The following is a 26,685-nucleotide window of genomic DNA, read 5'->3' as shown; positions in this document are numbered from 1 at the left end:
ACAAGATGGTTGATAAATTTCAACCTTACAACATGAGTTAGGGGATGTAAGACTCGAATTGGAGTTGACACTTGAAAGGTAGTAGGGGTAGGTTGCCACTTATCTCCCCAAGCACTAGCACTCTCTCTATTTCTAATAAGCCATTGGCATCCTGCCTTCACCACCTGTTTTGACGACATAATACTCCTCCATGCATAGAATGGTGCACTCCCCAAACTAGCATTGATAAAATCATGGTCAGGAAAATACTTTGCCTTAAAAACATGGTGAAAAAGAGAATTTGGGCAAGTTTGAAGTTGCCACCCCTGTTTAGTTAGTAGAGCAATGTTAAAAGCTTTCAAATCCCGAAAACCCATCCCCCCTTCCACCTTTGGCCAACACATTTTCTCCCAAATCAGCCAAGCAGTCTTATTCACCCCATTGTTTTGCCCCTACCAAGAACTCCTTACCATGCCTGCTAAGTCATCACAAATCAAGTCTGGAATCTTAAAACAACTCATAGAATAAGACAAGATGGCTTGGGCTATTGATTTATATATAACCGAAGTCTTTGAATTTTTGTTGACCTCTCTAGAGCTTGCCACTCATTATTATTATTTTTTTTTTAAAGCTGAAGTACAAGTAAACCCAGTTTGGTTCATATGATACGTGAAGATTACATGGGATTGAGTAGTTGCGATGGACTGACACAACAACAAGCATGTAGGAGGAGAAGTCTGCCACGAAATTGCAAGCATGAAGGTCTTCCATATTTTTCTTTTGTTTTTGGTTATTGGTTATGGTTTTGCATTACTTTGTTGTTGTTGTTGCTGTTGTTGTTGTTGTTGTTGTTGTTTTCATACCGATGAGTAGAATTATGAATTGAATTCATAGATTGATGGGGTTAGATGTAGATTATTGGATGCATAGGATTTTTATGTTCCTATCTATGTTATGAGTATGATACATGTATAGTCGTTGCTTTGATTGACTCAAAAAAAATTGTATAGTTTATACCATCAATGGCCTTTTTAATTGATAGGTTTTGGATCACGCCGAATTGTATGGTGTCCTTTCTTCAAAATTCCAAACCTTTACATAATGCTCATTGAGACAGAAGATCAACCACTGAGTACTACCATGTTACAAATATGAAAACATATTAGAATAGTAACTCTCTTCTAACATGTTCAAATAATGTAGTGAAATGAAACTAAAATTATATTGCTAAAATAACTCTATCCCCCCCCCCCCCTTGCCCCGGTTTTGCCAATTACCTAAAATGATTCATTGATTTCACTGTTGACATTGACACCTTTGTAAAACTTATGCCACAATATTTTTTTTTTTTCTCTTTTTGAAATACATTAGATAGACTCATAGACATTAGGATAGAGGTTAACATTCATGAAACTTATGCCACAACAAAAAAATTCATTTCTTTTTGAAATAAATTAGATGGGCATTAGGACTTTGCCTAAAAATTCTTACTATATATGACAGTTGTGTTTCAAGATAGTTATTTTAATATAAGATATACTTAGGAAAAGGATATTTCTAAATTTAAGCTAAGCATATGGATAGGGTATCTAACTAAGGGGAAATTATTATATTGATCTTTGGAATAACTTAGAAGGGAACATTTATGTAAGGCTTGGTAGTCATAATAGAATGAAAGTTGAAGCCAAGTTTCATTTTCCTAAATTCTTGTTTATCATAAGAGGATGAAAAATGAAAGAAGGATACTGATGATGCACAGAAAATTAGTAGGCTGAATGCTTCGGGCTTTAATGGGCTTGAGATTGCTTGGAAGGCCTAAAAAGAAAGACGCACAAAATCAAAGGTGACCAGAGTGAACTGGCCAAGAACCCTCCGATGCTTAAGTTAGTTTTCTCTCTTGAAATTAGGAATTCCAACTCTATAAGTGATGAAAAACTTAGTTTAATTTGATATGGCTGAGTCCTTTTATAGTGAGTTTTGGAGTGGTTACTTGTTTTTTAACTTCCTCAACGTGGATGGAAGTTAGAAAGTTCAAACTTAACTTCTACAACTGCCATCAGAATTTAAGAACTTAATGGGAAGTTAGAGTGATGAATAAGGATTTTGCTCCTACTTCAGAATAGTAGAACGTGGTCTGAATCATAAGCTTTTGGATATAGATTTGCTCTGAAAACTTCTAAGTGTTTGGAGGTCGTCCAGGTGACTCCATGTTGGACAACCTTCTTGCACTTGGATGACCTTTCTGGTCTTGGACAACACTATGGATGAATTGGAGATAGTCTAATTTTTGGTTCACCATCAGTTGCCCCCTTGTCCAAGGGTCGTCCTGGACACTGTGGCAGAATTTTGATTTATTGTTTGCTTTTAACACATGTCGATGCTTCAATGGTTAATTGATGTGTCATGTGGCGTCCTTGTTTTGGCTAAATTTTTTCATCTCAGAGTATGCCACGTGTCACAATCTTATTGGCTAACTTGTCATGTCGATTTGTTTTTCGAGGGATGTGCCACGTGTCAATTTTTGGTTAGTCCGTGTCGTTTCATTAACCCATGCCTGGGGCCTAAAAATATGTATATTCTCTCTCTTACCCTTTTACTTTTCTAATATTTTCCTTTCTGCCATCTCGTCTAAGAGCCTCATCTAGTCATCCTCGTCCTTAGTCTCTTGTCAGGTACTTCCTTTCCTCTATTCTTAGGTTTTCATCTTTAGTAGATTCTATATATTCTTATAAATATGTCTGCGTCTAGTGGTAGTACTGAGAGAGAGATAGACGAGTATCAAGACGAGTAAAATAGTAGTAGTGGTAATTGTGAGAGTAGCAGTAGCAGTAGTTCCCAAGACGAGTACTATTCGTCTATGGTCCTTGGATTTCCTTTAAAGGACTTCCAAGAGGAGATGCAACGTAGGGCAGCTTCTGGGACTGAGGCTAGCTCGTCCAGAAGGGGCAAGTCATCTAGTCCCCCTTAAGACGAGGAAGATGATGCTACGTCATCTATAGCTGTGCTCCAGAAGTTAAGTCTGTCTTAGATGCAAAAAGATTAACAACCCTTGTAGATAGATACCAAATTCCTCCTAAGTGGAGAGTGGTGTTGTTTTCCTCTTTTAGGTTTTGGTGTATATGTCTCTTATTTATTAGCAGGTCTTAGATTTCCCCTTAATTCCTTTTGTAAAGACCTCTTCCATAAGTTGGGTATTGGACCAAACCAGCTCAACCCTAATGGTAGGAGAACAATAGTAACCATGCAAGTGTTATGGCGTGAGGTGTTTGAGGGGAATTGTCCAATCACAGTGGACGAGTTCCTCTTTTGCTATAAACCCTCAGAAATCACACAATCTGCTAGTTTTTACCAATTCTTGTCTAGGGGCCCCTAATTTAGTTTGATTAGGGGTCATAGTTCTTTAGATAAGTCGTGGAAAAAAGAATTTTTCTTCATTTAAGGAAATTGGGCTGGGGACCCATATGATGTAAATAATGCCCCCTTTCCTCCTTTTACCAGTGCCCTAGGTTGTCTTCATCCTGAGGGTTCGTCTTTCATCTTTTACTTTGTCCATTTTATTTATTTCTTTCTTCGTCTAACCATGTCTTCCATTTGTGCAGCCATTACTCGTCCACGCTTGGATAAGTTTTACTTGGAGCATATTGACAGGGCTCATGCTCATCCTCAAAGGTCCTTCCATAGCTTGGTGACTTTACGTCATCTTACTACTTGGGGGCTTTGTCCTGAGCCCACTGAGGAGAACCTTGCACACAAGGAGACAACTCGTCGAAGTATATGTCATCTTTCACTCTTTTTATTATTATTATTATTATTATTGTCTAACTTTTCACTTTTCTTTACTGCAGGGTTAGCCACTATGAAGGAGAATAAGGGCAAGAATGTGGCTAGTGGCACTGAAGAAGAGGAAGAATTCCAGATTCCAGAAGAGCCAGCTCCATTGGCCGTCCAAAAGTCTACTATCCAGGCTACTGCTGGGAAGAGGAAGAGCATTTCAAGTAGCATAGAACTTGGAAATCTTCCAAGACACCAAGGTCTTAAGAAACAAAAATCTAACAAGACCCCTCCTTCCAAAGTTTCAAAGCCTCAGGACACCACGGTAATCCTGGATGACCCAGCAATGAACTTGGTGCCTTACAAGCTTCTTCTTCAGTCATCTAGCCTGAAAATCCTACTCCCCCTGTAGCCAAAGTTCCTCATAGAGTTCATCCTTCAATTCTAACCAAACGTCCTCCTAACTTGGTACTGGACGAAGATCATGCAATTCAAATGGATTATCTCTGACAGAGAGGTGAGTGAATGTTATGACATGTTAGTAAGAGACTTTGAACGCTCTACCATCCATGATCTTTTCAAGGTATATAGTTTTCTCATTACTCTCATTTCATTTTTCTATGAAATTTAAGGAAAATTTCTAACTCTCCTTCGTCCATTTGTTTTTCAGGCCATGACAAAGTTTTATATTGCGTCCATCCAAGCCAAGGAGCTTAGTGACGAGGCTAAGGCCCTTAGGACGAAGAATAAGGAATTGAAGGACGAGCTTCTTTGAAGAAGGGGGAAGGGATTAGGCTGACCGAGGAGCTCACTCGTCTTTAGGGAATAGAGAAGGAACTAAGGAACCAGGTGGAGGAGCTCAAGGTGGACTCTATTGAGAAGGAGACTCATATCAATCACCTTGAAGTGAAATGTCAAGAGTTCACCTCGTCCCTGGAGAATGCCAAGAAGGAAGCCATTGCAACTTTCATGAAGTTAGATGACTTCACCAATCGTCTAGACTAACATTATGTTACTGGCTATGAAGACTTTCATTCTAATGCCAAGGAGGCCTATTCTGGGATGGACTTTGATTCCTTTAAAGTTACTACTGCAGCCAAAAGTTCCTTACTTCAGATGAGCTCTGAGGATGTCAACATCGTGGACGACACTTCAACTGAGCCTATTAAAGACGATGCTGAGCTCACCAAGGATGATCCAAAGTCTGGGGAGAATGCCCCTAGTGGTTTATTTCAGTAATTTTCATATTTTCTTTAAATTTATTTTCTTATTTTATTGGGAATGTCCATTATTTTGGGCTTTTATTTTAAAACTTATTTAAGTACAATTCTCTCATCCAAGTTTGTGGACGTCTAACAGATACAATTACCTTCATTGGCTTTAACAGTATAAGGGTTTTTGGATGATGGTTGCCTACCCTTTTCAATTACCTTCATTGGCTTTAACAATATAAGGGTTTTTGGATGATGGTTCTCTACCCTTTTTTGGACTTTCATGAATGAACATTTATCTCCATCTTCATTCTTTGTCTATTGTTAAATATACTATGAACGAATTTTCTTTTGTTTATATCGTCCATGTTATATCCAATGGTTTCTTAAGTGTGTTTCGTCCACCATTAAGTGTGGTCCGTCCATCAGTGAAGGCATTTAGTTCGTCCATATTAAGAAAACTTTTTCATGCTCAACATTTTACCACTCATTAGATTTTACAAGTGTAACTCATTTATGAATGAAATTTTTATTGCTAGCTTTCATTGTCCATTGGTTAGACTTATAGCTTGCATTAATCTTCGTCCATAGGCTAGACGGCTTATTGTTCATCTTTGGACAAGACGCTTCCAGCATTTACTCATTTAGAGATTTGATTGTTTAGCTGGTTACATTTATGATTTATCCATGGATTTTGAATATTCTTGAATGCATGCTTTGCCTCGTCCATTAGTTTGATGAAGATACCTTAGGTTTATTTTATTTTTCTTTTACCTTATTTAAGGAAAGCTTATAGACGTTACATCCCTACGTCCAGAGACTTTGCTCATCTTAGGCCTTTAGCCTTCTTGTGGGTTGGCTTTGATGAAAACTTCAACAATATTAAGATTGAAAATTCACAAAACATTATATACATTGAAAATCCAAACTGTATTTACATATCATAAACATCGTCCACGAGCATGGCACATGCTTAGAAGCTGGATCTTTTAGGGAATTGAAAATACTTTATGTACAAACGGATGAAGGTCATGACTTCGTCCATAGATGGTGCACAAGCTAGAAGCTAGTACACTTTAGGGAATTGAAATACTAAAAAAAATGAAGTACTAGTAACAAACACAACTAAACATAAGTAATGGAAAGTGACACATAACTTAAGCTCGTCCAGGCTGATGCTCGTCCAAGCTGATACTTCACTAGTAATATCTTCTTAATTGCTCAACATTCCAGGGGTGCTCTAACTTCCGTAAATACAGGGTTTCCAAGTAGTACGATCCTTGCCTTTTGCAATTAATAACCCTATAGGATCCTTCCTAATTAGGCCCCAGTTTTCCGTGGGCCAAGTTTCTGGTTGCTAAAGAGACCATTTTTAGGAAAAGGTCCCCAACGTTAAAGCATCTGGGTTTCACCATTGCATCATATTGTCTAGCCATGAGGTTTTTATACCTCGCTGTTCTCTGTTCTACATCCATCCTTACCTCGTCTATCAAATCAAGATTAAGGCAAAGTTGTTCTTCATTTTTCTCATCCTCATATTTCATCACCCTGTAGTTAGTTATGTGTACTTCTGCAAGTATGACCACTTCACTTCCATAAGCTAGTTTAAAATGAGTTTCCCTTATGGGGGCCCTCACAGTCGTCTTGTAGGCCCATAGAACACCTGGTAGCTCGTCTGGCCATACTCCCTTCACCCCCTCAAGCCAAGTCTTGATGATCTTCAACAAGGATCTGTTTACAATTTCAGTTTGTCCATTTGCTTGTGGGTGGGAGGGTGAGGAATAATGATTCTTTATTCCAAGTTACTCACATAAATCTCTAAAGGGTGTGTTATCAAACTGTCTTCCATTATCTGACACTAGTACCCTAGGAACCCTAAATATGTAAACGATGTTCTTCCAGACGAAGTTCTTGACATTCTTTTGCATAATCTTTGCTAAGGATTTAGCTTCCACCCATTTAGTGAAGTAATCGATCCCTACTACTAAAAACTTCATTTGCCTGGTTCCTATTGTAAAGAGACCCAAAATATCCAATTCCCATTATGCAAAGGGCCATGGGCCCATCATTGGAGTAACGTACTCTGAAAGTTGTTTAGGGATATTGCTGAAGCGTTGACACTGATCACACACCTTAACATAAGCCTTAGCATCTGCCTGAATGGTCAGTCAGTAGTAACCTACACAGATGATCTTATGGACGAAAGCTCTTGCTCTTGAGTGTTTTCCACATACTCCTTCATGAACTTCGCTCAATACATAGTTTGACTCGTCTAGAGATAAGCACCTTAGGTAAGGCTAAGAGAAACTTCTTTTATATAGTACCTCGTCTATAAGGACATACTTAGCCGCTCTGATCCTTCACTTTCTGGCTTCGTCCCTATCTTCTGGAAGCCTTCCATCCCTGAGGTAAGCCACTATTAGGGTCATCCAATTTTCTTCTCCTTCAACTGCTGCACCTCTGGAAGATTTATGCTTGGCACGTACTGGACTTTGTCATACTCGTCCACTGACCCATTTGCCGACGCTGCCTTTGCTAAGGCATCTACTTCCATGTTTTCCTCCCTTAGAACTTGAAAAAAACTGGCTTCCTTAAATTTCTTAACAAGCCGCTTCACTTATTGAGATACTTCTTCATCTGTTCTTCCTTAGCTTCACATGTTCCATTCACTTGACCCATGATCAACTGAGAATCTCTTTAGATAACTATTGACTCTGCCCCAAAGGACTTAGCCAATTCTATCCCTTTAAGGACGACTTCATATTCAACTTCGTTGTTGGTCATCTGGTACTGTAGACGAGCTGAATATTTTAGCTTATCCCCTTCCGGAGATTTTAGTATAACCCCTATACCTCCTACATATTATGTGGACGAACCATCTACATAAACGACGCACTTCTTAGCTTCATCCACCTCATCTAGGTCACCATATTTTAGGGTGAATTCTGCAATGAAATATGCCAATACTTGAGCCTTTATCGTACTTCTTGGTTGATACCTGATGTCAAACTCACTAAGCTCTATGGCCCATTAGATTAGTCATCCTACGGCTTCCAACTTGTTCATTGCCTTCTTAAGTGGATAATCCATTAAAATATTGATGACATGAGCCTAAAAGTAATGTCTTAGCTTCTTGGAAGCCATTACTAATGCAAAGGCCAGCTTTTCCATCATAGGATACCATCCCTCTGCTCCCCTTAACGCTTTGCTTGTATAATAAACAGGCTTCTGTATCTTCCCTTCTTCTCTGATTAATGCAGAACTCATTGCATGTGGGGACACTACTAAGTATAAATACAATTTCTCCCCTGGTGTAGATGGGCTTAGCAGAGGAGCTGTTGTGACGTAAGCCTTAAGGTCTTGGAAGGCCTTCTGACACTCGTCCGTCCATTCAAACGCCTTCCTGAGAACTTTGAAAAATGGTAAACATTTGTTAGTAGTTTTTGAGACAAACCTGTTAAAGGCAGCAACTCGTCCAATGAGAGACTAAACTTCCTTGATATTCCTTAGTGGTTCCATGTTCAGTATTGCTTGGATCTTATCAGGATTTGTTTCAATTCCCCTATGTGAAACCATAAACCCTAGGAATTTCCCTGATGAAACTCCAAAGGCACACTTGCTTGGATTCAACTTCATATTATATCATCTAATCGTGTCAAAGATCTCCTAAGGTCATCCAGATGCTTCTTCTCGTCCAAGCTTTTCACCAACATGTCATGTACTTATACTTCTACATTTCGTCCTATCTATGGATGAAACATATGATTAACCAACCTCTGATAGGTAGCCCCTGTGTTCTTCAAACCGAAAGGCATCACTTTGTAGCAAAACAAGCCTTAACTATTAATAAAGGATGTCTTCTCTTGATCTACCTCGTCCATCCTTATCTGGTTATAACCTGAGAAGGCGTCCATGAAGCTTAGCAACTTATGACCTGCAGTTGAATCTACTAGCTGGTCAATAAGTGGCAATGGATAGCTACCCTTGAGGCAAGCCTTGTTTAAATCGATGAAGTCCACACACATCCTCCATTTGCCATTAGCCTTCTTGACCATCACCATATTAACCAACCAATCCGGGTAATAAACTTCCCGAATAAACTTCACTATGGTTAACTTCTGGACCTCTTCCTTGATAGTATTATCTCATTCAAGAGCGAAGAACCTCTTCTTTTGACGAATGGGCTTGGAAGAAGGATACACATTCAGAGAGTGGGTAATGACACTTGGGTTAATCCTTGGCATGTCTTTGTGACTCCATGCAAAGACATTGTGAGAGTGACTTTTTCTTCTCACCTTAGTGGCCCAAGGATCCTGGACCAAAGAAATATTTTTGGTGGACTAGGCTCGGTTCACCGCAGCTAAGGGGGTTGTTTAAGAACCGAGTGGTGCACAAAACAAACTTCCTACAATACAAATAACTAACAAGTAAAGATATCTGTATTGAATGACTTTTCAACAGTAAAGAAACGCACAGTAAAATGAAATATAATGTAAGAACAGGTTAGGGATCCTCGAAGTAGTGAAGTGCATTTTATTAATTTTCTTTAGTTATGATTGCAATGCTCACTAAGACGTGATGCAGGGTTCAACTAAGTTCAAAAACTACAGCCTTTGATAGCTATTTAAGCTTCAAGACTTGCAAAGTTTGAATTTGTTGAATCCAAATATGTGCTATAGTGGCTGTCTCTAGGATACCGAGAACGGTTCCTCTGTTTTCTTTCAATTTTACAGAGCTCTTTTCTAGTTCTATAAAACTCCAATAAAATGGCCGTGAATAGCTGAATGTTCTAATCAAAGATGAATCTTTCTCTCTCAATCTGACCCCCTTTCAGCATAGACCCCTTCCTCCTTTTATAGCACAACTTCGGGCTCCGGTGTACTAACGATTTCTCCATTTTGCCCCTTAGAGTTCGTGCCGTGCCAGGTTGCTCAGGGTCATGTCGTTTCCTTTTTCTCTCATAATTCCTTGCTTTTGGTCTAACCAAATGAAAGTCCCTCAGCTAGTTTTCTATTTTCAGACTTCTCCCTTGGCTGGTCTGAAGCTATTTGGCTTTTTCTTCTCAGTGCTCCAGCTTTTTCAGTGTACTCTTCCTTGTCACTTTCTCTAAATGGTCAAAACCAGGCTCCTGCGCTTTGCTTCGTACCTCCTGGCTCCACTACATGTCTGGAGCATGAGATCTGCATGCCCTTTGTCTTTTTATCTCTCTTTGAATTTGCTTCAATCTCACTTCGCGCGTCCAGGGATCCCCTGACTCTGGTGACTTCTGGGATCCCGACCCAGTTCTTTTTACTGGGCTTTCTTTGGTTTGCTGGTTCTGCCTGGTTTGGGCTTTTATTGTTCTTTTCGTGGGTCTCTGGATTCCAATCCTCTGGGCCTCTTGCCCTTTTCTTCTTTCTTTTCTCTTTTCTTTATTGTGTAAGGCCAACCTTCCCTTTTCTCTCTTAGTTTTATTATTTATTTATGTTTGTGTGAAATGAGCCCAATGTTTTACTTCTTTGTGCCTTAGTCTGTGGCCAATTTAATTTTTGGACCTCAACATTTAGCCCCCCGAGCTCATGGGTTGCCTGCAGCCCATGCGTAAGTTTCTGCAGGATCTCTTCCGTTTTGATCTTTATTCGGGGATCTCTTCCTGGTCCCTTCACTTCTTCTTTTTTTGTGTAACTCCTCCTTTTTAAATGGGACGCGGCATTTTAAGTCTCGAAAAAGAACTTCCACCACCTACTTTTATGTTTCCCATAACTTCATTAATAACTGCTGATAATTTTCCCTTCTTTAAATTTAATTCCTGGCAACTAGCGCGTCTTTCCACACATTGTCTTCTCTAACTACTCTTATTTCTTCATTCTAATCTTTTCATATTACCCTTTTTCTTCTTGTCTGCCTGAATCTTCTGTTCCTAGCCTTTTTTTTCTTTTCTTTCAATCATTCTCACTGCTACCTGCTTTCTTATTTCAAGATACCCATTGCTTCAATGGCTTCTTCCTCTTCTCGAAAAAGAAAGGAGCGTACTCCTAGTCCTTTTGAAGGTGAGGGTTCCTCTAGTTCTGCAAATGAGTCTCAGGAAGTTATCAGGCGTCCTGCCTTTCCCTTACGAGACCCCTGGTACTCCCCTAGATTGTTCTTCCCACAGGTGTCCCATGGTGAGGCCCCTTCATCCACTCATGCCTGGGTGTTCTCTAGTCAGGCGGGTTTTGTTGGTTCTGCTCAAGTCCCAGACCCGCGGGAGATTTTCGATCTTCAGATCAGGCAGGGACTTCGAGAAGCAGTCCCCATCTTTTTCGATTTCATCGCCGGGAAGATCCAGGGTTGGCCCATCTGGGTGGACAAGGAACTTTCTGACGAAGAATTTGTGGGCCGCTTGGATCGTGCCGGTGTCCTGAAAGCAATGGCTATTTCCCAAAATCTTAAGGGTTTCAGAGATGCCAAAGGCCTTAGGCACTTGGTGCGTCGTTGGTGTCCGACTCTACACACTTTCTCTTTTTCTATTGGTGAACTAACTGTCACCTTGGAGGACGTGGTCAACAATTTTCTTCTTCCAGTGCTTGGGGATGAAAACCCCTTTGATATTGATCTTTCTAATGAGGATCTTAGGGTGGAAGAAAAGTTATTTGCTCACTTTGGTGGACGTACTGCTTCTTCTGGTGGGAAACTGGCCCAGATGGGCAGGTGGGTTATGAATCTCTCACACGAGAAGGATAAGGAAGTTAGGCGAGCCGGGTTCCTCGCATTCTGGCTTAGCAAGTTTCTGTTCAGCGAGTTCCCTGGGTATGGAATCAAGTCCTCTCTTTTTCCCTTGGCGATTAAGTTGGCTCAGGGCGCTCAATATCCTCTAGCCCCCATGTTTTTGGGTCATGTCTATTCTCAATTGGATCAGCTTCATGGAGATGAAGCCAAAGGTGATTCTTGTTATGTCATTACTTCTTCTCTTCATTGCGCCATTCTCTAGGTATTCATGTGGGAACGTTCCTCGGTTACTTTAGCAAAATGTAGGAATTTAAAGTATGTAAAAGATAAGTTTCAAGGATCCCCTGATGTGGTTAAAGGGCTTTGTGGCAGCTTAACTGACAGCCACCCTATTATTTTCCGTTGGCTAAGTCTGAAAGGTGGCAGTCTTAATTTAGTTAAATTATTTGATCAGGAAGGCCATGTGCATTGGCGCTCTCCCCGAAAGTTTGGCCCCGGTTTTGTTTGTGATTCTGTGTTATCTCCTTTTCTAACTTCTACAGAGAATACTTTTGATTTGCGTCGTGGTGACGACGGTAGCTTAGCCTACCTTGCTTGCATTAGTCCTTCCTGACTTCCTGTGCTTTCCTCAAATGGTCCCCGGTATACTCATTATTCGGCGCACAGAGTACTTCGGCATTTTGGCTTTGATCAGGATATTCCCCCAGTGTTCAATGATGTAGTACCATCTCTTCCTTCCTTGGATCCTTTCATGAGACTCCAAGCTTTCTCCTATTGGTCACGAAGGAGTCCTCAGTTTGTAGTGCCCAACTTTCAAAGAGGGGTTTTTGCTTCTAGTGGCTATGCCGATTACTGGAGGAGGGTGCAAAAATCTTTTGTTGATTATGCTGGTACTGGGATAATAGAGAGAGTTTCCAACCTTGACATTTCTTCTGCCCCAACATCCAACAAACGTTTATCCCTACCTACTGCTAATGTTGTTTCTTCCGCTGTGAGAGTAAAACAAGCTTCATAGAGTGGCATGCTTCCAGGAGAGGTTGGGTTACTTATGCCTAGGATTTTCCAGAAACTTGGCTAGGATGTGATCTCGTAATTGGTTCTTCTGCTGGGGTACCCATTAAGAAGGGGGCGGTAGAGGCCATAAGTGTTAGTACTCCCATTGGCATGAGTAAGGGAAAAATAATTAAGCAGGAGAAATTGAAGGAGTCTGCAGTTGAAGAGAGTGTAGGGGGGACTGGCCCTAAGTCAAAAAAGAAGAAAACTGGAAAATCTCAGAAACAGTTGGTGCTTGCTGAGGAAAAAAAAGTTGAGCAACCCTTGGTCATAAAGGGCCGAGTGAAGACTAAGGTAGAGTCTTCTTTTCCCTGGCTCTTGTGAGTCCTTCGGTCCATGGTTCTCTGGGACCCTCTGGACGTACTCGTAGTAAACAACAGAGACCTGGAGATCCTGAGAGAGAGAGAAGGGCAAGGCTTCTTTACTCTCTTTCTTTTTTAGCTTATTGTTCTCCCCTTTCTTTTTTTTCTTTTTTGAACTGATGAGCGGTTGTCTTTCCTGCAGTCCAAGCGTAAGTTGGATCCTATGAAAGGTAGAAGCTCTTTCTCTGGTGAAGATGGGGTATGTTTTTTTTTTCGTGCCTTCTGCTGTTGGTTTTCATCCATTTATGTTGTGTACTTGTGATGTTTTTGTGCTTTTGTTGTTCATGTTGCCCCTTCTTCTCTTTTTTTTTTTTTAGTTGGAGGTCTCTCCCCCCGAGGTTGGTGAGACTTTGGAAGGGGAAATGGTTGCAACTGCATCTCAGGACACAAAAGAGGAGATCCCCGGTAGTGGCATTGCTGGGGAGGCCGGGCAGCCAATGCAGGGTGTCCAGGCCATCCAGGATCTTGAGGTTCCTGAGCTTCCCACGTCCCAGGATCCCCAAACTGAGCAAACTCCTAGTCCTACAAGGACTGTGCTTCCTTAAACGGGGTTAAGTACAATGCCTTTGGGAGGCGCGTCTCCATCTGGGCAAACAGGTGAGCCTTATTCTTTTATAATATCGTTAATTACATTTCTTTTGCATCCCCTTCCTCTCTTTTTTTTTTCTTCCTCTCCTCTGAGTTCTTTCTTTCATTTCTTTCTCTTCCCAAGCCACATCACTGCGAGATCTGTCTCTAGTGCTACTTCTTCTTCAGAATCGGGGGATTCTGAAGGTGGGTATTGATTGTCTTTGCTACGTTTCCCCTCTCTTTCTTCCCTTTTCCTGTATTTTTGCTATAGCGAAGCCCCCTGTATCCCTGACTTCTTTTAGTCATTTTACTGAGGCTTTCTCACATTTTCTTCAACTTGCCATGTGTTCTTTCTCAGAGTCCTTCAAAAAGTCAGAGGATCAAGAGGAGGAAACTTCGCCCCAAGAGACCGATACTGGTTTCTCTTTTACCCTCTTTTGCTCTTTATTTCTCTCTCTCTTTTTTTTTTTTTTTTTTTTAGAAGAAGGAGCTAAGTCTGTCCCTCCCCTTTTCTCTCTTTTTTCTTTTTTGCAGGAGTTGATACTGGTGTCAAAGATCTTGAACTTGTGATTCCTAAGGGGGGTGTAGGATCTGCTCAGGTTACTGGCCTTCGTACTGCCCAGAGAGTTGAAGGTTCCTCAGCTTCTTCTGGTGGTAATGCAACAATGGGGGAGGCTCCAGAGATGGTTGTTTTAGATCCTGCTTCAAGGCTCTCTACCTTTCTAGCTCGCTTTGATCTTCTGGAGTTCAACAGCCTCCTTGCCAGTCACTTTTGCCACTTTGGGCCCTCCTATGGCAAATTCTTGCAATTCTCGGTGCCTGTGGAAGGCCTGCCACTGCTAGAAGGGCTGTTTAAAGTCATAGGGATTTTACCACTAGTTTCAGAGGAGGAGTATTTTTGGGGAACATTCTGATGGAGCTGTTGTGCGCTGTGTTGATTTCCTTGAGAGATTCTTCGCTGGATTCTCTTTCTGAGGAAAAACCTTTTGGAATGGAGGGGAGTGGTTCAGGATCTCTTGGAAGCCAAGTTCAACCTGTCCTTTTTGCTAGAGTATCTGCGATCATTGGCCGAAGTACTATTCCAAAGGCAAGCTTCTAAGAGCATTGATGTTGAGATTGCTGCTGCTGAGGAAGCTTTAGCTCATGCCCACAAGACTTTGCAAGATTTGAAGATTAAAAGGCAAAGGGTTCTTTCTTCTTCGGCTGTCCCTGCTCTCTCCTCCGACGGCTCCTTGTTGGCTGGCCTTATCTCTTAGCTTTTTTCTTCTTCTTTTTTAGCTGGTTTGGATGAACAATTTGGGGTTGTATAAGTTTTCTTTGTTTGAACATTGCTTCTGGCTTTTTAGACTTGTACTTGTGCTTTGAGACTGCTTTCATGTAGTTGTGCTTCAGGATTGCTTCTAAGTATTTATGTTTCAAAATTGCTTCTAAATTTTTTTTTTTTGATGGTATATGGATCTTCTTTTCCTTTTGTCATTCTCTTTTTTTTTTTTGTACTGAGTCTTGGTCCATGATTCCCACAAGTTTTTGCTGCAGGTTATAGCTAGGTACCCACCCCTTTTCTTCTTGATTGCGCAAGTACTGAACTGGGTACATTGGGCGATATTTTTTTTGTCCCAGCTCATGAACTTGGCAGGTTTTTTTCTTACTGGGCTAGGTATCCTCAGTATATGCCTGAGATCCTAGGCCATGTATTTGAAACTTAACTGTTTTGTAGTTTATCTGTGGGATGATCTTGGGCCCTGCATCAGAAAGATTTCTCCAAGTATCCTCCCTTTTCTTCTTGTTTGCGCAAGTACTAAATTGGGTACATTTGGGCGATATATCTTTTTGTCCCAGCTCATGAACTTGGCAGGTTTTTTTTTTATTTTTTTATTATCAAGTATTGGGCTAGGTATCCTTAGTACATGCCTGAAATCCTAAACCATGTATTTGAAACTTAACTATTTTGTAGTTATCTGTGGGGTGATCCTGGGTCACGCATCAAAAAGATTTCCCCAGGTATCCTTCCCTGATTCCATCTGTGTTAGGACTTTTGTAATACTTAAGATTTAATAGTTGAGAAATAAGAAAAAACTTCATTGAATTTAAAACATAAATGTCATTCAAGGAACACAACAAATCTAACAAAGATAGTAAGGATTATAGAGTGTCCTTCTACCACGAGTCCCTGAACAAAATTACTTAAATGATAATATAAAAGAAAGAAACACTTAGCAGGTTGGAGAGTCTGGTAGAAAGGATTCCAGTGTACTGAGACCTCTCCCTTCTCATGCGTAGTATTGTTTTAGCCATTTCCCATTTATGGATTCTGTCAGGATTGTCCCATCTTCTTTTGTAAGGTAGTAATACCCACTATCATGGACCTCCCTGATGATGTAGGGTCCTTCCCACTTTGGGGCAAATTTGGAGGGTCCCGGTAGTTTTCTTCTCACATGCTCTGCTGTCCTTAGTACTAGCTGCCCTTTAGCGAAAGTTCTTGGGCATACTGCTTGTGCATATGCTCTAGTCATTCTTTGCTGGTATCTCTGGCTTCTTCTTTTGGCTAACTCCCTTTCTTCCTCTACCCCTTCCAGATCTGTTATTCTCCTTTCATTGTTTGTGTCCTCGGTGTCCTCTTGACTTTCTTCAAGTACTACTCTTGGTGTGGGAACAATTAATTCTACTGGGCTGATGGCTTCTGTCCCATAGACCAGGGAGAATGGTGAGAATCCCGTGGCTATCTTCACAGAGCTCCTGCATGCCCAAAGTACTTCTACCAGGTGGTCACTCCATTTTCCTCCATACTCTTGCTTCATTTTTTTAAGGATCTTCAATATCACCCTATTAGTGGCCTTTGCCTGGCCATTTCCTTGTGGGTAGTATGGTGTAGACCTTCCATGCTTGATGTAGTAAGCTTCAGTCAACCCCTTCATGTCTTTATTTATGAATGGGGTTCCATTGTCACTGATCAACCTCCTGGGAATCCCAAACCTGGTAATGATATGGCCTCGAATGAAGTTTGCTACAACTGCTCCAGTGGCCTTTTTCAAGGGGATGGCCTCCACCCACTTTGTAAAGTAATCAGTAGCTGCCAAGATCCATATGTAACCACTGGATGGGGGATTTATAGGCCCTATGAGATCAAGCCCCCAAGTGTGGAAAGGTCATGGAGTTGTCATATCTTGTAACATATTTGGGTGAGTATAGATTGCATCTCCGAGGACTTGACATGCGTGGCAGGCTTTGACTAACTCCTCAGAGTCATTTTTCATTGTTGGCCAGTAGTATCCTAACAGTAGTAGCTGTTTATAGAGTCTCCTTTTTCCTGGGTGACTTCCACAATCACCGGAATGGACTTTCCTGACTACTTCCCTGGCTTCCCTTGGCCCAAGGCATCTTAGGGGATCCCCGCTGTATCCCCTTTTGAATAGGATCTCGTTTTGCAAGAAGTATCTGACTGTTAGTCTCTTGAGCTGGTGGGCCAGTGCCCTGTCAGTCGATAGGATCCCTTGAGCCAAGTATTCCATGAAGGGAGTCCTCCAGTCTTCTGTAATAAATACAACGTAGCTTTCTTCTTTATCCACCGAGGATTGGCATTCTTGACATTTCTCCTGTATAGTTGCTGCCTCTTTGTTCATATTTGGCCAGTAGAATCCTATGCGTTGCATTCTCCTATAAAGGCTGATCTTTACTGAGATCTCACAGACTTGGGTATGTAACTCTTCCAACTTTACTTTCCCTTCTTTCTCGTTGATGCATCTAGATAGGATCCCTCAGGGCAATCTCCTGTATAGTTCTCCTTCTATTAGAGCGTAGTCCTTCAGCTCCTTGACACTCCCTCCGGGTCCTGTTTCTTTCATTTTTTTCTTTCACTTTGCTCCTTCAGTCCCACTACCTGGACTCTCCAGGGGATATCCCTTGGAGGATTTTTAAGATGGAATGCTCCTGTCTTCCTATTCTGACCAGAGTGTCTTTTCCCTTGAATGGTACTTGTGATCCCAGGGTGGCAAGTGCATCTGCGAACCTATTTTCGCTTCTCTGGATGTACTCTATGCTAAAGGTCAGGAATTCCTGCTCCAGCCTCTGCGCCCAAGTTTTGTAGGCTGCTAAAGTTTGTTCCCTTAGCGCAAAGTCACCTTTCACCTGAGAAACCACAAGATTGGAATCTCCTAGCACTCTCTTGTGTTTTACCCCTATACTGAGTGCTATAGTTAGTTCGGTCAAATATGCCTCATACTCAGCTGTATTATTGGAACAGGAGAACCCAACCTTGAAAGACAGAGGTATGGTGTCCCCATCCTCACAACTTAGTACAACTCCCACTCCATTTGAGGTTGCTGTAATTGACCCATCGAATCTCATTGTCCATTTCTTTCCTGGTGTTTCTGCTACCGCTACCTCATCTGGGATCTCTTCACTTAATGAGGTTTCCTCCTTTCCGGGGAACTGTGCCAGGAGGTCAGCTATGGCTTGACTTTTGACAGCCTTGGGGGTCCTGAGGCCTATGTCATACTAAGAAAGCAGGACCAGCCACTGTGCTATTCTTCCTGTTATGAGGGGCTGATGCAGGTGTACTTTTATGAGGTGTGACTTAGTCACTAGAAGGATTTAGTGAGCTGAGAAATACCTCTTCAGCCTCTGGGATGCATAAATGACCACTAGACAAGCCTTTTCTATCCTGGGATACCTGGTCTCGGCATCCTTGAGTGTCCTGCTTACGTAATAGACAGGTTACTCATTCCCGTCATCATCTTCTTGTGCCAACAGGGCTCCTATTGCTTGGGTGTTTGATGCCAAATACAATAACAGGGGTCGCCCACGTACTGGTGCCTGTAAAGTGGGCAGATGATTCATAATCTGTTGGATCCTTTGGAAGGCTTCCTTTTGTTCTGCTCCCTAGGTGAACTCAATTCCTTTCTTTAATAGCTTGGATAAGCCCCCTATGGTCGAAGCCAGTCCTGGCACAAATCTCCTAATGTAGGAGACCCTTCCTAGGAAGCTTTTGAGCTCCCTCACTGTTGTTGGTCTTTTCATAGTGGCAATGGCTGCAGCCTTGGTTGGGTCCACACTTATGCCACTATGATGTACCAGGAAACCGAGAAATTTTCCCGCAAATACTCCAAAGGCACATTTCATGGGGTTCATGCATAGTTTGTATTCTCTGCATCTTTTGTAAACTTGCTCAAGTACCTGGACACTGTCCTAGTTTTTGACTTGACCACAATATCGTCCACATAATCCTCCATCTCCTTATGCATCATGTCGTGGAAGATGGCTGTCATGGTTCGCTGGTACGTGGCTCCTGCATTTTTGAGGCGAAAGGGCATCATAGTGTAATAAAAATTCCCAATTGGGGTCCTGAATGCTGTTTTCTTGGCGTACTTGGCAGCCATGCGGATTTGGTTGTACCCACTATACCCATCCATGAATGAGAACATAGAACTTCCTGCAGCTGAGTCCACAAGGAGGTCAATATTAGGCAGGGGGAACTCATCTTTTGGACATGCCTTGTTTAGATTGCGGAAGTCCACACAGCAACGAATTTGGCCGTTCTTTTTCTTCATAGGTACTATGTTGGAAAGCCATTTAGGATGTTGAATGGGCTTGATAAAACCAGCTGCCAACAACTTCTTGACCTCCTGGGTTATCTGGGCTTCTACATCAGTGTGAAAGACTCTAGCTGGTTAGACTACTGGTTTGACTCCTGGGTCTACGTTGAGAGCATGGGCCACGAGCCCAGGATCCAGGCCAGGCATCTCATCGTAGGTCCATGCAAACACATCCATGTATTCTTTGAGTAAGGCTACCAGTGGCTCCCTTTCTTGTGCTGTCAACTGGCTACTGAAGGAAACAGGCTTCTGGGCTCCTAACTCAGCTGTCAAGTTTATTTCTTCCAATTCTTCCTCAGGTTGGTTTTGTGTTTCTTTAACTGGTTCCTCTGGGACTTCCTCTTGAGCTACCATACATTCCGATGGTCCGGGACCCTCCTACACGATGCACTCAAGCCCCGCGTACCTTCACAAGCGGTAAATTAATCTTCCCCTGGGTTCCCGCACTACTACGCATTCCTGGGATCCTGAGGTGCTGGGCTCCTTCTTTTGCCTTTTTCTCTTCAGGAGGTCTCTTAAGTCATGGGTACCTCCTCCCTCTTCTTTCTCCAAGATAGGTGTTCCTGGGGCCCCTGGCATGGGACTCTCATCGTCAGGTTCTAACTTACCATAGAACATTGTTTCTACAAAGTTTACTTCTCCTTGGCTGAAGGGGTTATGGTTGGCAGGGATCCTTACAAGCCTCCCGTTCAATCTCCCCTTAACACACTGATGGTATGTGGATGGTATAAGGCGGTGCTTATGGAGCTATGGTCGTCCCAGTAGTACATGGTAGGACACCTCTGAGTTAATTACATGAAATCTGGTCAAGGCTACAATTGGTCCCACTCTTAGGGCCAGCTGTATATAACCCTCAGTTGATTCTGCTAATCCTCCAAATTCGGTTATTTCCATGGGAGCCACCAGGATCCTCCTTCCTGCTAGGCCTACGGCTTCCAAGGTACTCTAAGCTATGACGTTGAGTGATGCCCCTGTGTCCACCAGTGCTCTTCTGATTTAGACACCGTTTATGGTGGCCATCAGATAAAGGGGTCTGCAGTGGTCTGGATGCTCAACCTCCATGTCTTCATCAGTGAAAGTTATGGCATTAGTTGTCTCTAGGAAAGCTCGACTAGTATGTGATTCTGCTGTGAAACACTCTATTCCTGAATCTCTGTTGTAGTCATGAGAGACTCCGTGGCCACCCTTCTTGCTTCTGGTCCAAATCCTAGCTGGTTGAATAGTGATCTGAACTTGGGATTCTTCTGGAAGGTCCTGACTATGTTATGGTGGAAGGATCCTTCTGGCTCTTCTGCTTCGGCTGGCTTCCCAGGGATTACTACAGCCACCACCCCCTTCCCTTTGTGGTTGGGCAAGGGGTTCCTTTGTACTTCTAGCTCCTTCTAGATGAGCTCTAGGGTTCCTTCTCTTAGCTTCCTGTGAAAGAGCCTGCAAAGGGTCCAGCAATCCTTGGTGGAATGCTTAACATAATTATGAATCCTGCAAAACAGAGGATTTTTCCTTTCTTCCTCGGTTGGTGGCCTGGACACAGTGAATGGCCTAACCACTCCATCCCCGATCCATTTGTCCAGGACATGGTTTAATTCTTCTACGGTACATGGGATCACCGGTGGTTCCTCGAACATATTTCCATCAGGCCTCTTCCTTTTTTCTCCCACCGATGCTGTCATGGCTTAGGACGTTGGCGTCCTCTTCGCCCTCATAGTTTGTGCTATCCTTCTTGTTCTCTGTAGCAGGTCAACGAATTGCGTGATACATAAATTTTTGAGGTTGAGTCTGTAATCGAAAAGCATGTTAAATATGCAAGTCTCTACGAGCTCTTTTTCTTCATGGTCCCCATAGCAATCTAGGGACACATCTTCAAATCTTTTGATGAACTGGACGGGGTCCTCTCCGGGCCTCTGCCATACCATCTGAAGGCTTTGGAAAGTGACCTTGTCCTCACCAGGGTAATATTTTGAACAAAATCTCTCCATCATCTCGTCCTAGGTCTTAATGGACCTAGGTCTCAGTGTGGTGTACCAAGTGTAGGCCTTGTCCACTAAGGACTTAGCAAACTCTCTTAGGCACAGCTCTCGGTTTCCTGCTTAGGGGCCCATAGTGTGGACAAACCTACTCACGTGCTCTACTGTGCTTCCATTCCTTCCATCAAAAGGATGGAACTTTGGTGGCTCATATCCCTTGGGATATGGCTTGCCAAGGAGCTCTGGTGGGAATGGGAGATCCCAAGAAAATTGCTTGGGGATCCTAGAAAGTTTTTCCCTTTCTTAGTCCAGGAGGGTACTGACATCTGCTAGTGTTAAGTACTGGGGGTTAGTTCCTCCTTCCACTGTTGACCCTCCCTCTGGCTGGGTTCTATCTTGGTTGCCCACATGGGGGGCATTGTCTCTGACTTCCTATGTCTTGCCTTCTTTGAGAAGGCAGACTTCTTGTTGCAAGTCTTTCAACATTGCAGTCATTTGAGCCATGGGGTCTGGCTCCTGCCTTGCGTTTCTTTGTTCTGACACGGCCTCCTGTTCTGTTAGGGGCACCTCGCCTCTTTGCCTGGAGGCCACTTCATTTTCTCCCACGGGCTTAAAGGTCGTGGGTGGCACATTAGCACCTTTACTGTTCCTTGGTCTTGGAGGCATGCTTTATGAAGGGATTGCTTCTTCCCTTTTCTTTACCCAGTCCCCAGTGGAGTCGCCAAAATGTGAGAGTGACTTTTTCTTCTCACCTTAGTGGCCCAAGGATCCTGGGCCAAAGAAATATTTTTAGTGGACTAGGCTCGGCTCACCGCAGCTAAGGGGGCTGTTTAAGAACTGAGTGGTGCACAAAACAAACTTCCTACAATACAAATAACTAACAAGCAAAGATATCTGTATTGAATGACTTTTCAACAGTAAAGAAATGCACAGTAAAATGAAATATATTGTAAGAACAGGTTAGGGATCCTCGAAGTAGTGAGGTGCATTTTATTAATTTTCTTTAGTTATGACTGCAATGCTCACTAAAACGTGATGCAAAGTTCAACTAAGTTCAAAAACTACAGCCTTTGATAGCTATTTAAGCTTCAAGACTTGTAAAGTTTGAATTTGTTGAATCCGAACATGTGCTATAGTAGCTGTCTCTAGGATACCGGGAACGGTTCCTCTGTTTTCTTTCAATTTTACAGAGCTCTTTTCTAGTTCTATAAAACTCCAATAAAATGGTCGTGAATAGCTGAGTGTTCTAATCAAAGATGAATCTTTCTCTCTCAATCTGACCCCCTTTCAGCATGGACCCCTTCCTCCTTTTATAGCACAGCTTCGGGCTCCGGTGTACTAACTATTTCTCCCTTTTGCCCCTTAGAGTTTGTGCCGTGCCAGGTTGCTCAGGGTCATGTCGTTTCCTTTTTCTCTCATAGTTTCTTGCTTTTGGTCCGACCAAATGAAAGTCCCTCAGCTAGTTTTCTATTTCCAGACTTATCCGTTGGCTGGTCTGATGCTATTTGGCTTTTTCTTCTCAGTGCTCTAGCTTTTTCAGTGTACTCTTCCTTGTCACTTTCTCCAAATGGTCGGAACCAGGCTCCTGCGCTTTGCTTTGTACCTCCTGGCTCCACTGCATGTCTGGAGCATGAGATCCGCATGCCCTTTGTCTTTTTATCTCTCTTTGAATTTGCTTCAATCTCACTTCGCGCGTCCAGGGATCCCTTAACTCTGGTGACTTCTGGGATCCCGACCCAGTTCTTCTTACTGGGCTTTCTTTGGTTTGCTGGTTCTGCCTGGTTTGGGCTTTTATTGTTCTTTTCGTGGGTCTCTGGATTCCAATCCTCTGGGCCTCTTGCCCTTTTTCTTCTTTCTTTTCTCTTTTCTTTATTGTGTGAGCCCAGCCTTCCCTTTTCTCTCTTAGTTTTATTATTTATTTATTTTTGTGTGAAATGAGCCCAACGTTTTACTTCTTTAGGCCTTAGTCTGTGGCCAATTTAATTTTTGGACCTCAACAGACATCAATGCTCTTCCCTAAGAACTGGACAAGGTCTTACTTTGTCTTTTCTTCTATACTTATTCCAATCCTGGTAAACCTCTCAAGGTTACTTTTGTCCAGAAGAATGTCTTCCAATACTTCAGTGGGTTCTGCGGCAACCTTTCTCTTTTTTATATTCATCGTCTGCACATACTCGTTCATAGCCAACATGGCTAAGTAACATTCTCTAGTTGCTAACTAATCTCCTTGTACTTGTCCTATTCCATAATTTGTTGGAAACTTGACAGATAAGTGATAAGTGGATGTCACTGCCTTCCAACTATTAAGAGTTGGTCATCCAATGATGGCATTATAGGAAGACGAGTAATTTACGACAAGGAAATTCACCTCTTTAACATCTGCTGTGGATACGCCCCTACCACGACAAGTAGAGTAATAATGCCCACTGGTTGTACCTTCATTCCTCCGAATCCAACTAAGGGTGCGTTCACTGGACAAAGTTGATCTCTTCCCAACCTCATCTGTTGGAAGGCGGGATAATATAGGATATCTGCTGAACTCCCATTATCTATCAGCACCTTTCTAGTCGTGTAGTTTGCAATAAGCAAGGTTATAACGATTGCATCGTCATGTGGATGATGGACCCTTCTAGCATCCTCGTTCGTGAATGTGATAGCCTACTCGACTGCCCTTCAGTCCTTGGTGGTTGTCCAAAGAGTTGAACATTCTATGCCACCTTCAAGTAGGTCGTCCTTGATTTGGAGGATCGTTATGCCAAAGTTTCTCATACAATAACTCTTATTTCTCCAAGTGGGGGCCATGCTGGCTTTTCTACCTTCCCCTTTAACTTCTCGTTCTTATGATCTTGTCCAAGAAAATTCCTCAACTTTCCCTGCCTGATGAGATTCTCAATTTGCTACTTCAAGTCATAGCATTCGTCTGTGTCATGTCTGTGATCCCTGTGGAAGCGTCAATACTTGTTCTTATTGTACTTATTAGGATCTCCCTTCATCTTTTCTATCCATTTCAAGGAAGGGTCGTCTTTGATCTGCATAAGCACTTGATCAAGCAGGACGTTCAAGGGCGTGTAATGCAAACTTCACCCTGAAGACGAACCTGGTTTCCTGCTATCTCTATCCTTCTTTTCTCTCGTCCGAACCTTCTTTGGACGAGGGCCTTGTTCAGAATGACGTAGGAGCTTCGCTTCCATCTGTTCTACTCTCTTCCTCTTCTTGGCAATGATCGCATCTTCTGTATTCATGAAGCTTTGGGCTAAGTGGATAAGTTTAGCCATGGTCTGTGGTTCTTGATCATAAAACTTGTGGATGAATAAATCCAAATTAACTCCATTGTGGAAGGTTGCTAACAGCAGCTTGTCATCCATCTCGTTCACCGTCAAGGCTTCCCTATTGAAGCGGGTGATGAAGAACCGCAAACTTTCATTATCTCCTTGCTCTATAGTCAACAAATTGGATGAGGAGCGCTTATGCCTTTGACCTCCAATGAAGTTATTGACAAACAACTTACTCAGCTCCTCGAATAAACTAATGGTATTTGGAGGTATCTTACTAAACCCCTTGAGTGATCCTCACGCTCAACATTTTTCTCCTTCTCTAGCTTCCTAACTCTAAGCTTGCCCTTCCACACATCGTCCATGACGTTGCCTTCTTTGATTGATCTCCCGAGTTAACTCCTGATTTTGACGAGTTAACTCAGTCATGGCAACTACAATGGATTGTATATGTTGGACAGAAGGCGGTTGCACAGCAGGTGCGGACTGTTGGGGTGGCTGGAAGCGTTTGGCCTAGACTAGTGGTCATTGACCTTGTCCGGACCATGCAGCCTTTTGTCAAAGAAAGATAGATTGCAAAGCACAAATTTAACTTTCCCACAACGCCAACTGATGATGCACAAAAAATTTGTTGGCTGAATTCTCTGGGCTTCAATGGGCTTAAGATTGCTTGGAAGGCCTGAAAAGAAAGAAGCACAAAATCAAAAGTGACCAAGGTGAACTAGCCAAGAACCCTCTGATGCTTAAGTTAATTTTCTCTCTTGAACTCAGGAATTCCAACTCTATAAGTGATGAAAAACTTACTTTAATTTGATATGGTTGAGTCCTTTTATAGTGAGCTTTGGAGTGGTTACTTATTTAGTAATTTCCTCAACGTGGATGGAAGTTAAAAAATTTAGACTTAATTTCTACAACTGCCATCAGAAGTTAAGAACTTAGTGGGAAGTTAGAGCAATGAATAAGGATTTTGCTCCTACTTCAAAATAGTAGAACATGGTCCGAATCATAAGCATTTGGATATATATTTACTCTGAAAACTTCTAAGTGTTTGGAGGTCGTCTAGGTGACTCCATGGTGGACAACCTTCTTGCACTTGGATGACCTTTCTGGTCTTGGACAATACTATGGACGAATTGGAGATAGTATAATTTTTGGTTAACCATAAGATACATTTCTCATCATTCAACCAAAAGAAAACATATTTTTAAATGTTTCTTCCCAGTTAAGTGATGGTATCTTAATTTCTTTTGATTACATTTTTGTTTATAGTTTGTGAAAGATCTAATGTTATAAGATTTGAAATAATCTTTTGAACTACCATAAATAAATATGCAATATAGACAAAATTTCTTAAATTATTCTTTTTAAAATTTTATTTTCAATATCATTCTTGTGCATCGCATGGGTTAGAAAAAATATAATATCCTTAGAACTTGCCAAATGCTAAGTATCAATATTGAAAGAGTTGGAGGAAATGGTAGAGTAATCTTGACTATAACTACAATTATCATCCATAGATTCTTTGTTGATGTCCAAATTCATAACAAGCTCATCCAATTTCATTTGTGCAAGTTCTATGCCAAAAAAATATTTATAGAACTAGGGTATTAGATATTTATAAGAAGGTTTAGAGATTTAGGATTTGTAGGGTTTAGAAATCTAGGGTTTATAAAGTTTCAATTTCCAATTATATCCCTTGTAAGTTTTTGTAATTACTCACTTTTCCTTTTAAATTTAAAATATAGGTTAGATATAAAAGGTATTTAACAAATCTAAAATAAAATGAATATTTATTTGTTATACGAGTTAAACAGGTTATGTTAAATAGGTCATTTCAGGTTGAAATAAATAAATTGGAGTGTCAAACATGTTTATTGCGGGTTACACGAGTTGACTCGCTTATGACACATTTTTTATCATGTCGCTTTCGAGTTGACCCATTTATGACCCAAACCCGCTAAGGCCCAACCCTAACCCACAAAAACCGGTGTTGAGTTCATGTCGTGTTCATAAGTTGGGTCGAACATTAACACCCCTCCATAACATTCCAATTTCATCACTATTAAGTATCAATCTTCTCAAAAATAAAAATAAATTAACCCAAAAATTTAAACTAAACACCGTATTAGTTTTATATATATATATATATATAACTAATACGGTTGGATCAAAAATTTGGGCTGAAATTTTTCAACTTAAGTCAGATTATGCATTAAAAAAAAAAA

The sequence above is a fragment of the Quercus suber genome, unplaced genomic scaffold (genome assembly GCF_002906115.3).
Source record: "Quercus suber isolate HL8 unplaced genomic scaffold, Cork oak 2.0 scaffold_288, whole genome shotgun sequence".
Taxonomy (NCBI): Eukaryota; Viridiplantae; Streptophyta; class Magnoliopsida; order Fagales; family Fagaceae; genus Quercus; species Quercus suber.
This window is presented reverse-complemented; position numbering follows the sequence as displayed.